Source organism: Salmo salar, chromosome 16 (genome assembly GCF_965601325.2).
Source record: "Salmo salar chromosome 16, fSalSal1, whole genome shotgun sequence".
In the NCBI taxonomy this organism is placed as follows: Eukaryota; Metazoa; Chordata; class Actinopteri; order Salmoniformes; family Salmonidae; genus Salmo; species Salmo salar.
In genome coordinates this window covers 89,482,472-89,488,471 of record NC_138306.1, presented here as the reverse complement: position 1 = coordinate 89,488,471, position 6,000 = coordinate 89,482,472, and positions in this window count along the sequence as shown.

The following is a 6,000-nucleotide window of genomic DNA, read 5'->3' as shown; positions in this document are numbered from 1 at the left end:
AATAAGAGCACCTCCTCCCAGCTGCCCACTGCACTGAGGCTAGGAAACACTGTCACTACTGATAAATCCACAATAATTGAGAATTTCAATAAGCATTTGTCTACAGCTGGCCATGCTTTCCACCTGGCTACCCCTACCCCGGTCAACAGCCCTGTGCTCCCCACAGCAACTCGCCCAAACCTCCCCCACTTTTCCTTCACCCAAATCATCTGAAAGTGATGCAAAATCTGGACCCCTACAAATCAGCCGGGCTAGACAATCTGGACCCTCTCTTTCTAAAATTATCTGCCGAAATGGTTGCAACCCTTATTACTAGCCTGTTCAACCTCTTTTTCGTATCGTCTGAGATTCCCATAGATTGGAAAGCTGTCGCGGTCATCAAAGGGGTAGACACTAGACCCAAACTGCTACAGACCTATATCTATTCTACCCTGCCTTTCTAAGGTATTTGAAAGCCAAGTTAACAAACAGATTACCGACCATTTCGAATCTCACCATACCTTCTCCGCTATGCAATCTGGTTTCAGAGCTGGTCATGGGTGCACCTCAGCCATGCTCAAGGTCCTAAACGATATCATAACCGCCATCGATAAGAGACATTACTGTGCAGCTGTATTCATCGACCTGGCTAAGGCTTCGACTCTGTCAATCACAACATTCTTATTGGCAGATTCGACAGCCTTGGTTTCTCAAATGATTGCCTCGCTTGGTTCACCAACTACTTCTCCAATAGAGTTCAGTATGTCAAATCGGAGGGCCTGTTGTCCGGACCTCTGGCGGTCTCTATGGGGATGCCACAGGGTTCAATTCTCGGGCCGACTCTCTTCTCTGTATACATCAATGATGTCGCTCTCGCTGCTGGTGATTCTTTGATCCACCTCTATGCAGACGACACCTTTCTGTATACCTCTGGCCCTTCTTTGGACATTGTGTTAACTAAACTCCAGATGAGCTACAATGCCATACAACTCTTCTTCCGTGGTCTCCAACTGCTCTTAAATGCAAGTAAAACTAAATGCATGCTCTTCAACCGATCGCTGCCCGCACCTGCCCGCCCGTCCAGCATCACTACTGTCATGACGTTGCCCTCTTTGGGTACAGTGAGCACCATCCCCCTCTCCATCCCCCTTTCACCAGGCTCTGTAAGAGAGGTCGTAAATTCCTGGAGGTGATCCTCTCCTCATGGCCACAGTATATAGAGAGAGTGAGTTTCATAGAGAGAACAAAGGAATTTCTTCCACCTCACAGAACTGAACGACATTTATGTTCTGGAGAAGGTATAAAAGATCGGTGAAGAATCCAGCTACGAACTGGTCCATTTGGTACAATTTTGTGAAACTCATGAGAGACAATACCGCCACATTACCATAACCATGTTTATAGAAGAGTCTCAGGTATGAGACTTACATCTAATGGTTGTATAAAATGAATGAATAAGGATGAAGCTTTTTGTGAGATGATGGGATGCTATGTAATGATGTTAATGTCAGAGAATTCTATTCCTGTTTAAAGTTTCACTAAATCATTGGCACGCCCCCAGGGGCACAGACAGGACCTGGCGTCATGAGACAGCCTTTTTCTATGTCCCGAATAAAACCCCCACCTAGGTTTTCTATCACCAGACCAGCTTACCTCGATAACGACAGGGCCAAGGTGTGAGACCAGACCAAGCTTACCTCAATTACGAGATGGCTAAAGGTTGCAGACCATGCATTTCTCTTGCTGAACTTTTAACCATACCACGTGGTTAAACTCTTAGACTATCGATACTGACAGAATAAGAACAAGTCTTTGATATTAATTACTAGTCTGCAGCTAGGAATTCGGTATCATTGAACGCGAAGACCGACAACCGCCGAAACATCTATTCTATAACGACATGAATGTCACTCTGAACTAACCATTCTAACCACGACAGAGAGGGCGGACAGACTCTCCAACAGAAACAAACTTTTCAACAGAGATCCTGACGACACACTGAGCGTAAATATATATATTGATTGCAATTGTTCCCGAATGAGTGAGCGTTCATGTGTAAAGGATAGGCATTTCCATTGTTTTAATATTCAACTCTGCAGTGCCTTCTCAGCTGACCCCCACTCCCCTTTTGTCTAACAAGCCGCCATGCCGGTTTAGCCCACTAGGGCACATTCTCCTATAATTTCCTTGTAACCATATCTACTGTTTGTTATGCATTTCTGTGAATTACCTAGTTAGTAAATAAATTATTTTAAGACAATTGATGTATGGATGACTCAGTGAAGACTGGGTTCGTGCAGATAACCAACAATTTACGTCGTTTGGAATGAGACTAACGTGAGGTAAATAATAATTCATTAATTCGAAGACGAATTGATCAGATATTAAAATATCTGAAAGTTATATTAGGAAAATTATAACTTTGAAATCTGAATATTTTCCTTTGAGCCCCGACTTCCTAGTTAATTACAGTTACATGATTAATCAGGTTAATCGCGTAATAATAATTACAGAGAGTATTTGATAAATACGTCTTCAGTTTTAATGACGCCAAAGACACGACACTACTCTGGACGGTTCTGACTTAGAATATGTGGACAACTACAAATACCTAGATGTCTGGTTAGACTGTAAACTCTCCTTCCAGACACAAACATCTCCAATCTAAAAATAAATCTAGAATCGGCTTCCTATTTCGCAACAAAGCATCCTTCACTCATGCTGCCAAACATACCCTCGTAAAACTGACCATCCTACCGATCCTCGACTTCGGCGATGTCATTTACAAAATAGCCTCCAACACTCTACTCAACAAATTGGATGCAGTCTTTCACAGTGCCATCCGTTTTGTCACCAAAGCCCCATATACTACCCACCACTGCGACCGGTATGCTCTCGTTGGCTGGCCCTCGCTTCATACTCGTCGCCAAACCCACTGGCTCCAGGTCATCTACAAGTCTCTGCTAGGTAAAGCCCCCCCTTATCTCAGCTCACTGGTCACCATAGCAGCACCCACCCGTAGCACGCGCTCCAGCAGGCATATCTCACTGGTCACCCCCAAAGCCAATTCTTCCATTGGCCGCCTTTCCTTCCAGTTCTCTGCTGCCAATGACTGGAACGAACTGCAAAAAAATCACTAAAGCTGGAGACTCTTACCTCCCTCACTAGCTATAAGCACTAGCTGTCAGAGCAGCTCACAGATCACTCCACCTGTACATAGCTCATCTGTAAATAGTCCATCCAATCTACCTCATCCCCATACTGTATTTATTCATCTTGCTCCTTTCCACCCCAGTATCTCTACTTGCACATTCATCTTCTACACATCCTACCATTCCAGTGTTTAATTGCTATATTGTAATTACTTCGCCACCATGGCCTATTTATTGCCTTAGCTCTCTTATCCTACCTCATTTGCACATGCTGTATATAGATTTTTGTACTGTATTATTGATTGTATGTTTGTTTATTCCATGTGTAACTCTGTGTTGTTGTATGTGTCGAACTGCTTTGCTTTATCGTGGCCAGGTCGCAGTTGCAAATGAGAACTTGTTCTCAACTAGCCTACCTGGTTAAATAAAGGTGAAAAAAAAGACAAACCCAAAGTCTCTAGCTATGTGGCTTTTAAAAAAGTTCACGTTCTTCACTTGGTTTGACACAAAAATAACAAATCAACCCTTTACCAAACGTGATAATACCTTAACAGACTTGTTACCTAGCATGGTATGACATGTTCTTTTGATATTAGGAGGTTTAAACCTGCTATTACATACCTGTTGTAATAAATAGAAACGGACACAAGGGTTATCTTCTTAACATCACAGTTCTGGAGATTTCTTTATTCTGAAGAATGGTGCTGGAAGAAATGGCAACCAATTGTGCTACTATGTGTTTTTTTCGCTTTATTTGTAACTTATTTTGTAAATAATGTTTCTACAACCGTATCTTACGACAAAAAAAGAGCTTATGGATATCAGGACAGCGATCACTCACCTCGGATTAGACGAAGATTTTTTCCACACCAAAGACGACGCACAAGACATTCTCCAAACACCCCACAGGACCGACATCCCCGTTATTTGCAAGAGGAAGCGACGCAGGTACAGAGGACAAAGAGCCGGATGCCTGGTCAGGAGCCGGCGAAGGCGACTGGGAAAGCTACCTTTACCGTCAATACTACTCGCCAACGTGCAATCATTTGACAATAAATTAGACGATGTACGATCACGAATATCCTACCAACGGGACATCAAAAACTGTAATATCCTATGTTTCACGGAATAGTGGCTGAATGACGACATGGATATTCAGCTAGCAGGATATACGCTGCACCGGCAAGATAGAACAGCACACTCCGGTAAGACGAGGGGGGCGGTCTGTGCATATTTGTAAACAGGTGGTGCACGAAATCTAAGGAAGTCTCTATAATTTTGCTCGCCTGAAGTAGAGTATATTGTGATAAATTGCAGGCCACACTACTTGCCTAGAGAGTTTTCAGCTATACTTTTCGTGGCTGTTTATTTACCACCACAGACAGATGCTGGCACTAAGACCACACTCAGTCAGCTGTATAAGGAAATAAGTAAACAGGAAACCACTCACCCAGAGGCGGCGCTCCTAGTGGCCGGAGACTTTAATGCAGGGAAACTTAAATCAGTTCTACCAAATTTCTATCAACATGTTAAATGTGCAACCAGAGGGAAAAAATTTGAGATCACCTGTACTCCACACACAGAGACACGTAGAAAGCTCGCCCTCCATTTGCTAAATCCGACCATAACTCTATCCTCCCGAATCCTGCTTACAAGCAAAAATTAAAGCAGGAAGCACCAGTGACTCGGTCTATAAAAAAAGTGGTCAGATGAAGTAGATGCTAAACTACAGGACTGTTTTGCTATCACAGACTGGAACATGTTCCGGGATTCTTCCGATGGCATTGAGGTGTACACCACATCAGTCACTGGCTTTATCAATAAGTGCATCGAGGATGTCATCCCCACAGTGACTGTACGTACATACCCCAACCAGAAGCCATGGATTACAGGCAACATTCGCACTGAGCTAAAGGGTAGAGCTGCCGCTTTCAAGGTGCGGGACTCTAAACCGGAAGCTTACAAGAAATCCTACTATGCCCTGTGATGAACCATCAAACAGGCAAAGAGTCAATACAGGGCTAAGATTGAATCATGCTACACCGGCTCCGACGCTCGTCTTATGTGACAGGGCTTGCAAACTATTACAGACTACAAAGGGAAGCACAGCTGTCAGCTGCCCAGTGACACGAGCCTACCAGACGAGCTAAATCCCTTCTATGCTCTCTTCGAGGCAAGCAACACTGAGGCATGCATGAGAACATCAGCTGTTCCGGACGACTGTGTGATCACGCTCTCCGTAGCCGACGTGAGTAAGACCTTTAAACAGGTCAACATACACAAGGCTGCGGGGTCAGACGGATTACCAGGACGTGTGCTCCGGGCATGTGCTGACCAACTGGTAGGTGTCTTCGCTGACATTTTCAACATGTCCCTGATTAAGTCTGTAATACCAACATGTTTCAAGCAGACCACCATAGTCCCTGTGCCCAAGAACACTAAGGTAACCTGCCTAAATGACTAGACCCGTAGCACTCACGTCCATAGCCATGAAGTGCTTTTGAAGCTTGGTAATGGCTCACAACACCATTATCCCAGAAACCCTAGACCCACTCCAATTTGCATACCGCCCAAACAGATCCACAGATGATGCAATCTCTATTGCACTCCACACTGCCCTTTCCCACCTGGACAAAAGGAACACTTATGTGAGAATGCAATTCATTGACTACAGCTCACCGTTCAACACCATAGTACACTCAAAGCTCATCACTAAGCTAAAGATCCTGGGACTAAACACCTCCCTCTGCAACTGGATCCGAGATCCTGGACTTCCTGACGGGCCGCCCCCAGGTGGTGAGGGTAGGTAGCAACACATCTGCCACGCTGATCCTCAACAATGGAGCTCCACAGGGGTGCGTGCTCAGTC